Raw genomic sequence first — 9,933 nt, forward strand, 5'->3', positions numbered from 1 at the left:
GAACACTTTTCTAAAATTGCATTTACACCATAATTTGGAAGTTTATGTTTATGCACAAACATTTAACAGAAATGTTTTTGTGTATTGATTAGTCATATCTATTTACATTTTAATTTGACCAAAGTTCTTCATTAAAAATTAAAACAAATTTGTGTCAGATCTTTAAAATAATCTTTGTATTAAAATTTACACAATATTTGGCCAAGATCTAATGCAGCTCCATTTAGTGATTATTTCTTTCATATAATTGAGTGGGCATGCAGCCCTTGAGGGGGTGGGGGGGAAATGCATGTGAATCCAGAATCCTAGTCTAATTAAAGAAACTAACAGCAGAGCTGTTGAAATGCACCTGAGCCACATGTGTGGCCTTGGACAGTAAATTCTTTTTTAAAAAACAATTACACAATTAATTCTTAACTAAACAATAGACATCTGGCCACCATGAAAAAATGTTTCAAGGAATTGCAGTAATGAAGAAATTATCCACTATTGGATCTTGTATCTGGCTAACATTTCATCTTGGTGGTATCCGACAAAGTAGTGGTGATACAGGCATAAAAACATTGACACTTTATTATAACCTACCTTTCTAAAAATTATTACAAACTTAGGTAATTTTTCTCCCTATTTTTTTCAGGGCAGTAATAGCAGAATAAAATAGACACTAGTATTGCTGTATGTATATACATGACTGTATGACCAATGTGATTCTGCAACCTGTACACTCAGAATAATGAGAAATCATACCCCATTTGATACAAATGTATGATATGTCAAAATCATTGTACTGTCATGTGTAACTAATTAAAACAAATTTAAAAAAATAAAAAATAAATAAATAACAATTAAAAAAAGAAGATTGAGCCCTACAGACTCTTTCACCAACAGTATATTCGCTGAGAAAATACTACCTAGTGTAAGAGACAAAATGATGGTTGCTCAAAGATGTCTCCAGCCTAATCCCAGAAACCTGTTGCTTCTCAACATGGCAAAAGGGACTTTGCAGGGGTGACTGAGTTAAGAACCTTGAAGTGGGGCAATGAGCCTAGATTATTTAGATGCATCTTTAAATCAGAGCATCTCTCTAACCTGTGGTTAGAGAGAAGGACATGTGACTAGATGAATGCAGGTAGCCTCCAGAAGCTGGAAAAGGGAAGGAAATGAATGGTCTTCTCCTAGAGCTCCTATGAAGTAACACAGCCCTGATGACCTTTGATGTTTGTCCTTTGAAAGTTTCATTGGAACTTACAAGTTAAATATTGTAAAATAATAAATTCAGGTTGGCTTAAGCCACTGTATGTTTGTGGTACATTGTTAAAGCAGTCATAGAAAACTAATAAGCCTTAGTTGACACCTTTTTAAAAATATCTGGTTATTCTTTAAATTTTCTATATAAGCTTCAATTGGTTAATATCTGTTTTGATGAAATTCAGACCAAGGCAACTAGTATGTACTTTATGAAAATATTATTTTGAACCCTTTCTCCCTAAGTTAGTTGAATTGAATAAGTTTAAATTTTGCATGTAAAATTGAATTGTGGGTTGCAAAAATTGGCATGGACTAACTTAAAAGATGAATATAATTCCTTTAGAAAAGCCCATTTCAGTGAAGCTGAAAAATATTTTCTTTGTTAGAATAATTTATAAGAAATAAAATACAGTGACTCATCCTGACTGATTTTAATGCAACTATTAATTCTATTTCTTTGTAATTCATGCAGTGTTACAGCAGTGTGCATTTCAGGTTCAAATAATTAACAGGAGAGGACTCTGAAACAGCAAGTGTTCACCAGGATTGTCCTAGACAGAACTGGTTGTGTGGTTCATTCTAACCATGGACGACTCTACTACCAAGACCTTTTCAGCAGAGAATTCTAAGAAAGAAACAGATGCATGTTGTGCCTATGAAGGCTATGTTTCCTTACATAGGAATGTTGGTAAATGTTTATCAAGCAGCAGCCACATATGGAAGTGGGATGGGAAATATGTTTTAATGGCATTTATGATTTCTATAATACAAATAGTTTCACTGTGAATAATTTCAGCATGTCAAACCAAAGTCACTGAATGTGGAGTTGAGAAGAGATGCACACAATCAATCCCAGTAATCTAGTAGGCATTGACCCCAGCACCCTGATAGCAGTCTCTGGATCCAATTCCAGAAAGCACACAAATAGAACAGAGGCAGAGCCATATGTGACTGGTTTAGGGGTATCAGCAATGACTACCATACAGCAGAAATTAGAAGTCTCTCCTTTGTGCCTTGGTACTACATCTGACCCATAGATTCTAACATTATCTGGGGCAGGAGGAATAGTTGGGCGACTGCAGAAATTCATTCTGATAAATATTAAAATAATATATTTTTTTTATTAAAATTTATTTTAAAAGCTTAAAATTTAAGACTCATTTAGTGGATTTGTGCTTATTATATGAATTCAAATTTTGAGTGAACATTATTTATGGGAGGGAGGGGGATCTTATTAAGTACAGAAACCTATGGAGCAATGAATTTAGAAGGAATTATATGATTTCTATACTACTACCCAGCATTGATCAAATTTAAAGTATTTGAATTTATGAACAACTGCCTTATAATTAGCTCTAATTTTTCTACAGTGGCATTACATGTGTTTATAAGTGAAACTATTAAATTTTAACTGTATTTTCTTCAAGTCTATTGGCAAAACTTACTTTAATTATTTAATAAATGAATTGATAGTAATCCCCAATTTTAAAGCATTTAGCAAAATAAAATTTTTATACAAAAGTTTGTAAGCAGAAAGACATTAAAATGTGACCCTACAAAATTAATGAATGAACTTGACACAATAAAACAACAGAAATAAAATGTATAATTTAATTTTGAAAATTTTGTTTTGTAATTTGGATTATATTAATTCATAAAAATAATTTTTTCGTGGAACTTCTATTTTTAATTTGAAAATTTAGGTACTAAACAAAAGTGGAATTCAGATTGCTGAAGAGATACAGATAAGAATTTGAGGGGGGATCCAACATGGCAGCGGGCGGGGAGGCAGCACTTTCAGTACCTCCTCAATAACGGGGTAAGAGAGACGCATTAATACGCTTAGATTCTACCTGCTGAGAAACTTCTAGCAAAATTCCACTGAAGTGAGACTGGCCGGGAAGTAGTAGGATTTTGGGAGGTGACAGTTTGCCCCAGACAAGTGAATCTCAACCACACTGCACGGAGGTCCAGACCCGCCAGCCCGTGCGGCCCCTGCAGAGCGACCAGCAGCCACCAGCCCGAGCGGCTCAGCGTCCAGCCTTCGAGGCACAGCTCAGCAGGAGTGGCACAGGGACCCTAGGAAGAGGTCTCTAGCCAAGCCTTCATGAAATATCGAACCAGGAACCGAAACCAACCGAGATTGGGTCAGACCAGAGACAGGCAGTCCCACCCCTCCCTTCGGACACTCTGGCAAGGAGCCTGGGGCCCGCCATAGCAGAAAGGTGACGTCAACGGAGTTCGGACGATGAAATTCCTTCCAGTGGAATACACTTTAGCAGGTGTGTGACTCCCACCCCCACCAGATACAAATAGCTGGGAAACCTCAAAAATCTCGCCGGGGCGTGACTGTAGGGGCCGAGGGACTCCCGACCCCCAACTCCCCCTACCTCCAGCGGCGTGGGCATGACTGTAGAGGTGGAGGGAAGCAGAGAAGACTCCCCACCCCCAACTCCCCCGACTGCCAACGGAGTGGGCATGACTGTAGGGGAGGAGAGAAGCAGAGGGCACTCCCGACCCACAACTCCGCCTACCACTAGCGGAGTGGACGTGATGGTAGGGGCCGAGGGAAGCAGAGGGGATTCCCGATCACCAACTCCCCTTACCACCAGCGGTGACACCCAAGGTCTTAGCCACCAATTCCGGGGGCGTGCCCACCAAAGGGGTCCGGAAAAATTAAACTGTTGGTTCCCAGATCACCGCTCCACAGCACTGGGGCTTAGATGAATGATGGAGAGAGTGCTCAGTCGTTCGGGAAATAGGGCACGTGGTGGGGCTGCTAGTATAACCAGATCCTTGGGGAACCGCCTCCAGTGAACAGGACCTGGCTGACTGGCAGGAGGAAGGGGGGAGGGGCAGGAGAAGTGAAATGGCGCTGGACTAACAGGATTGAGAGAATCCCAGGAACGCCTTACATGGATTGCTGTCGGAACATAGAGGGAAGAAGCTCGGCTCTCGGAGGGCACAGCTCCGCCTAATGGAAGAGAAGAAAATGGATCTCTAAGACTTCATTTTTTTTCTCGTTTTTCTTTTCTCCCCTTTTCCTTCTTTCTTTCTTTCCCATTTCAAGTTTTAATGTTCTTTCCATTCTCCTCTAATCTATCTCTCTCTCTCTCCTTCTTTCTTTTTAAGAACACCTTCCTTCCCCTACCCCCCAACTTTCATCCCAAGCATTATGTCTTCCATTACGTGTAATTGTCTAAATGCAAATAGGCGAATGTTTCGAGGCTGTCTATAGGGCTCCTAAATACCTAGCTACTACAAAACACCCTGATCCAATCGCCTGTTAATATCCCCCTTCAGTAGAGCAATCTTCCAAAGTAGCCAAGACATACTAACCCTCATACCATCATAGCACCTAACCTAAACATAAAGTCCTCAAAACAAACAAAAAATCACTATATGCATACAGAATCCAGAAGCCTTTTATGAATTGAATGAATCAGCTTTAAAATACAATAAAGCCCAACATTTCTAGGCATAGTCTCCCACCACAAAGGAGAGACCACAGAGATATACAAAACCAAAACAAATTTATAGGAGAAAACAGAAACACAGCAGTTAAGCAGAGTTGGAAAGTAACGTGAACAACATGAAAAAACAAGGGGAAAAAGGATTACAAACAATGCAGGACAACTTAAATCTACAGGAGAACTTGGAAGGCATCAGAAAAATGGACAGAGAAAGAACTCAAGGCATACCTGACTCAGATGGAATGGAATCTTAGAGAAGTCATGAGACAGCAAGTCGAAACAATGAAAGAATACTTTGAAAACGAATTGCATAAGCAAATTCAAATTGCAAAGAAGGAACTCTACCAGAAGATAGAGATCTTAAAAAAAATCAAACAGTAATCCTAGAAATGCAGGAAACCATAAACCAAATTAAAAACTCAAATGAGAATATTACAAATAGACTAGATCAAATAGAAGTCAGAACATCAGATAATGAAGACAAAGTTTATCAACTTGAAAGAATATAGTCAACGCAGAAAAGATGTTAAAAAATCACGAGCAATCCATACAAGAGATATGGGATGTCATAAAAAAAACAAACTTGAGAGTCATTGGGATAGAAGAAGGTATAGAGGTTCAAACCAAAGGAATGAACAATCTATTGAATGAAATAATCTTAGAAAACTTCCCAGATATGAAAGATGGAATGGATTGCCAAATTCTGGAAGCCTACAGGACCCCAAACATACAAAACTGTAATAGACCAACTCCAAGACACATAATTATGAAGATATCCAACATACAGAACAAGGAGAGAATATTAAAAGCTACAAGAGGAGGGAGGCAGATTACATTCAGGGGTAAACCAATTAGGTTAACGGCTGATTTTTCATCACAGACTTTGAAAGCGAGAAGATCCTGGAACAACGTATTTCAAACACTGAAATATAATGGATTCCAACCAAGAATACTGTATCCAGCAAAATTAAGCTTCAGATTTAACAATGAAATTAAAATATTTCACGATAAACAAAAGTTAAAAGAATTTGCAGCCAGAAAACCAGCACTGCAAGGCATTTTGAGCAAAATACTACAAGAAGAGGAATTGAAAAATAGCACCCAAAACTAACAGTGGGAGGTATCTCAGTAAATGGGGAGAAAAATAACCAAAGAGGAAAAACTAGCCAAACTAAAATAAATAAACAAATAAACATGACTGGAAGTACAAACCATATTTCAGTTGTAACCTTAAATGTTAATGCCTTAAATTCACCAATCAAGAGACATAGGCTAGTAACCTGGATTAAAAAAACAGATCCAACAATATGCTGCCTTCAGGAGACTCCTGTGATAGGAAAAGACATACATACGCAGAAGGTGAAAGGTTGAGAAAAATCATACCATTCACATGGCCCTCGGAAGCAAGCAGGAGTGGCGATACTCATATCGAATAAAATCAACTTCAAACCTAAGTTAATCCAAAGGGATAAAGAAGGACACTATATACTGTTAAAAGGAACCGTCCACCAACAAGACATAACAATTATCAATATGTATGCACCAAACAATGGTGCTGCAACCTTCATAAAACAAACTCTCCTCAAGTTCAAGAGTCAAATAGACCACAACACAATAATTATAGGTGACTTCAACACACCGCTCTCGCCATTAGACAGATCCTCCAGACAAAAGCTGAATAAAGAAACTATAGAACTCAATAACACAATCAATATCCTAGACTTAACCTACATATATAAAATATATCAACCATCATCAAGTGGATACACCTCTTCTCAGCAGCACATGGATCCTACTCAAAGATAGACCATATATTATGCCATAGGGCAACTCTTAGTAAATATAAAGGTGTGGAGATAATAACATGCACCTTATCTGATCATAATGGAATGAAAGTGGAAATCAATGATAAAAGAAGGAAGGAAAAATCCTGCATCACCGGGAAAATGAACAATTTGTTACTGAATGATCAATGTGTTACAGAAGACATAAAGGAGGAAATCAAAAAATTCTTAGAGATAAACGACAATACAGACACAACATACCGGAATCTATGGGACACAATGAAAGCAGTTTTAAGAGATAAATTCATTTCCTGGAGTTCATTCCTCAAAAAAAGAAAAAAACAACAAATAAATGAATTCACACTTCATCTCAAAACCCTAGAAAAGGAAGAGCAAAACAATAGCAAATGTAGTAGAAGGCAAGAAATAATTAAAATCAGAGCAGAAATCAACAAAATTGAAACAAAAAGAACCATTGAAAAAATTGATAAAACTAAAAGTTGGTTCTTCGAAAAAATAAATATGATTGACAGACCCTTAGCCATGCTAATGAAGAGAAGAAGAGAGAGAACTCAAATTACTAACATACAGGATGATAAAGGCAATATCACAACGGACACTACAGAAATACAGAAGATAATTAGAAAGTATTTTGAAACCCTATATTCCAATAAAATAGAAGATAGCGAAGATGTCAATAAATTTCTTAAGTCATATGATCTACCCAGATTGAGTCAGGAAGACACACACAATTTAAATAGACCAATAACAAAGGAAGAAATTGAAGAAGCCATCAAAAGACTACCAACCAAGAAAAGCCCTGGACCAGATGGGTATACAGCGGAGTTTTACAAAACCTTCAAAGAAGAATCAATACCAATACTTTTAAAGCTATTTCAAGAAATAGAAAAAGAAGGAGCTCTTCCAAATTCATTCTATGAGGCCAACATCACCCTGATCCCAAAACTAGACAAAGACACTTCAAAGAAAGAAAACTACAGACCAATATCTCTAATGAACTTAGATGCAAAAATACTCAATAAAATTCTGGCGAATCTAATACAAAAGCATATCAAAAAAATTGTGCACCATGATCAAGTAGGATTCATCCCTGGGATGCAATGCTGGTTCAATATACGGAAATCAATAAATGCTATTCACCACATCAGTAGACTTAAAGATAAGAACCATATGATCATCTTGATAGATGCAGAAAAAGCATTCGACAAAGTACAGCATCCCTTTATGTTCAAAACACTAGAAAAACTAGGGATAACAGGAATTTACCTCAACACTGTAAAAGCTATATATGCTAAGGCTCAGGTTAGCATCATTCTAAATGGAGAAAAACTGATTGCATTCCCTCTAAAATCTGGAACAAGACAGGGATGCCCTCTCTCACCACTTCTATTCAATTTAGTTCTCGAAATACTAGCCAGAGCAATTAGACAGACGAAAGAAATTAAAGGCATAAAAATAGGAAAAGAAGAACTTAAATTATCACTATTTGCGGATGATATGATACTATCTCTAACAAAAGGGTCTACAAAGAAAAAACTAGAGCTAATAAATGAATTCAGCAAAGTGGCAGGATATAAAATCAACATGCATAAATCAAAGGCATTCCTGTATATCAGCAACAAAACTTCTTAAATGGAAATGAGGAAAACCACTCCATTCACAATATCCTCAAAAAAAAAAATACTTGGGAATCAACCTAACAAAAGAGGTGAAAGATTTATACAATGAAAACTACAGAACCCTAAAGAGAGAGATAGAAGAGGATCTTAGAAGATGGAAAAATATATCCTGTTCATGGATAGGCAGAACTAACATCATCAAATTGGCAATATTACCCAAAGTTCTCTACAGGTTTAATGCGATGCCAATCAAAATCCCAAGGGCATTTCTTGTAGAAATAGATAAAGCAATCATGAAATTCATATGGAAAAACAAAAGACCCAGAATAGCAAAAGCAATTCTAAACAGGAAGTGTGAATCTGGAGGTATAGCAATACCAGATTTCAAACTGTACTACAGAGCAATAGTAACAAAAACAGCATGGTACTGGTACCAAAACAGTCGGGTGGACCAATGGTACAGAATAGAGGACACAGAAACCAATCCACAAAACTACAACTATCTTATATTTGATAAAGGGGCTAAAAGCATGCAATGGAGGAAGGATAGCATCTTCAACAAATGGTGCTGGGAAAACTGGAAATCCATATGCAACAAAATGAAACTGAATCCCTTTCTCTCGCCATGCACAAAAGTTAATTCAAAATGGATCAAGGAGCTTGATATCAAATCAGAGACACGCCGTCTGATAGAAGAAAAAGTTGGCTACGATCTACATACTGTGGGGTCGGGCTCCAAATTCCTCAATAGGACACCCATAGCACAAAAGTTAATAACTAGAATCAACAAATGGGACTTACTCAAACTAAAAAGTTTTTTCTCAGCAAAAGAAACAATAAGAGAGGTAAATAGGGAGCCTACATCCTGGGAACAAATCTTTACTCCTCACACTTCAGATAGAGCCCTAATATCCAGAGTATACAAAGAACTCAAAAAATTAGACAATAAGATAACAAATAACCCAATCAACAAATGGGCCAAGGACCTGAACAGACACTTCTCAGAGGAGGACATACAATCAATCAACAAGTACATGAAAAAATGCTCACCATCTCTAGCAGTCAGAGAAATGCAAATCAAAACCACCCTAAGATACCATCTCACTCCAGTAAGATTGGCAGCCATTATGAAGTCAAACAACAACAAGTGCTGGCGAGGATGTGGGGAAAAGGGTACACTTGTACATTGCTGGTGGGACTGCAAATTGGTGCGGCCAATTTGGAAAACAGTATGGAGATTCCTGGGAAAGCTGGGAATGGAACCACCATTTGACCCAGCTATAGCCCTTCTAGGACTATTCCCTGAGGACCTTAAAAGAGCCTACTATAGGGATACTGCCACATCAATGATCATAGCAGCACAATTAACAATAGCTACACTGTGGAACCAACCTAGATGCCCTTCAATAGATGAATGGATATAAAAACGTGGCATTTATACACAATGGAGTATTACACAGCACTAAAAATGACAAAATCATGGAATTTGCAGGGAAATGGATGGCATTAGAGCAGATTATGCTATGTGAAGCTACCCAATCCTTAAAAAACAAATGCCAAATGTCTTCTTTGATATAAGGAGAGCAACTAAGAACAGAGCAGGGAGGAAGAGCATGAGGAAAAGATTAACATTAAACAGAGAGGAGTGGTGGGACGGAAAGGGAGAGAGAAGGGAAATTGTATGGAAATGGAAGGAGACCCTCATTGTTACACAAAATTACATATAAGAGGTTGTGAGGAGAAGGGGGAAAAAAAAAACAAGGGAGAGAATTGAACAACAGCAGATGG

The sequence above is a fragment of the Marmota marmota genome, unplaced genomic scaffold, assembly GCF_001458135.2.
Source record: "Marmota marmota marmota unplaced genomic scaffold, marMar, whole genome shotgun sequence".
NCBI classification, from domain to species: Eukaryota; Metazoa; Chordata; class Mammalia; order Rodentia; family Sciuridae; genus Marmota; species Marmota marmota.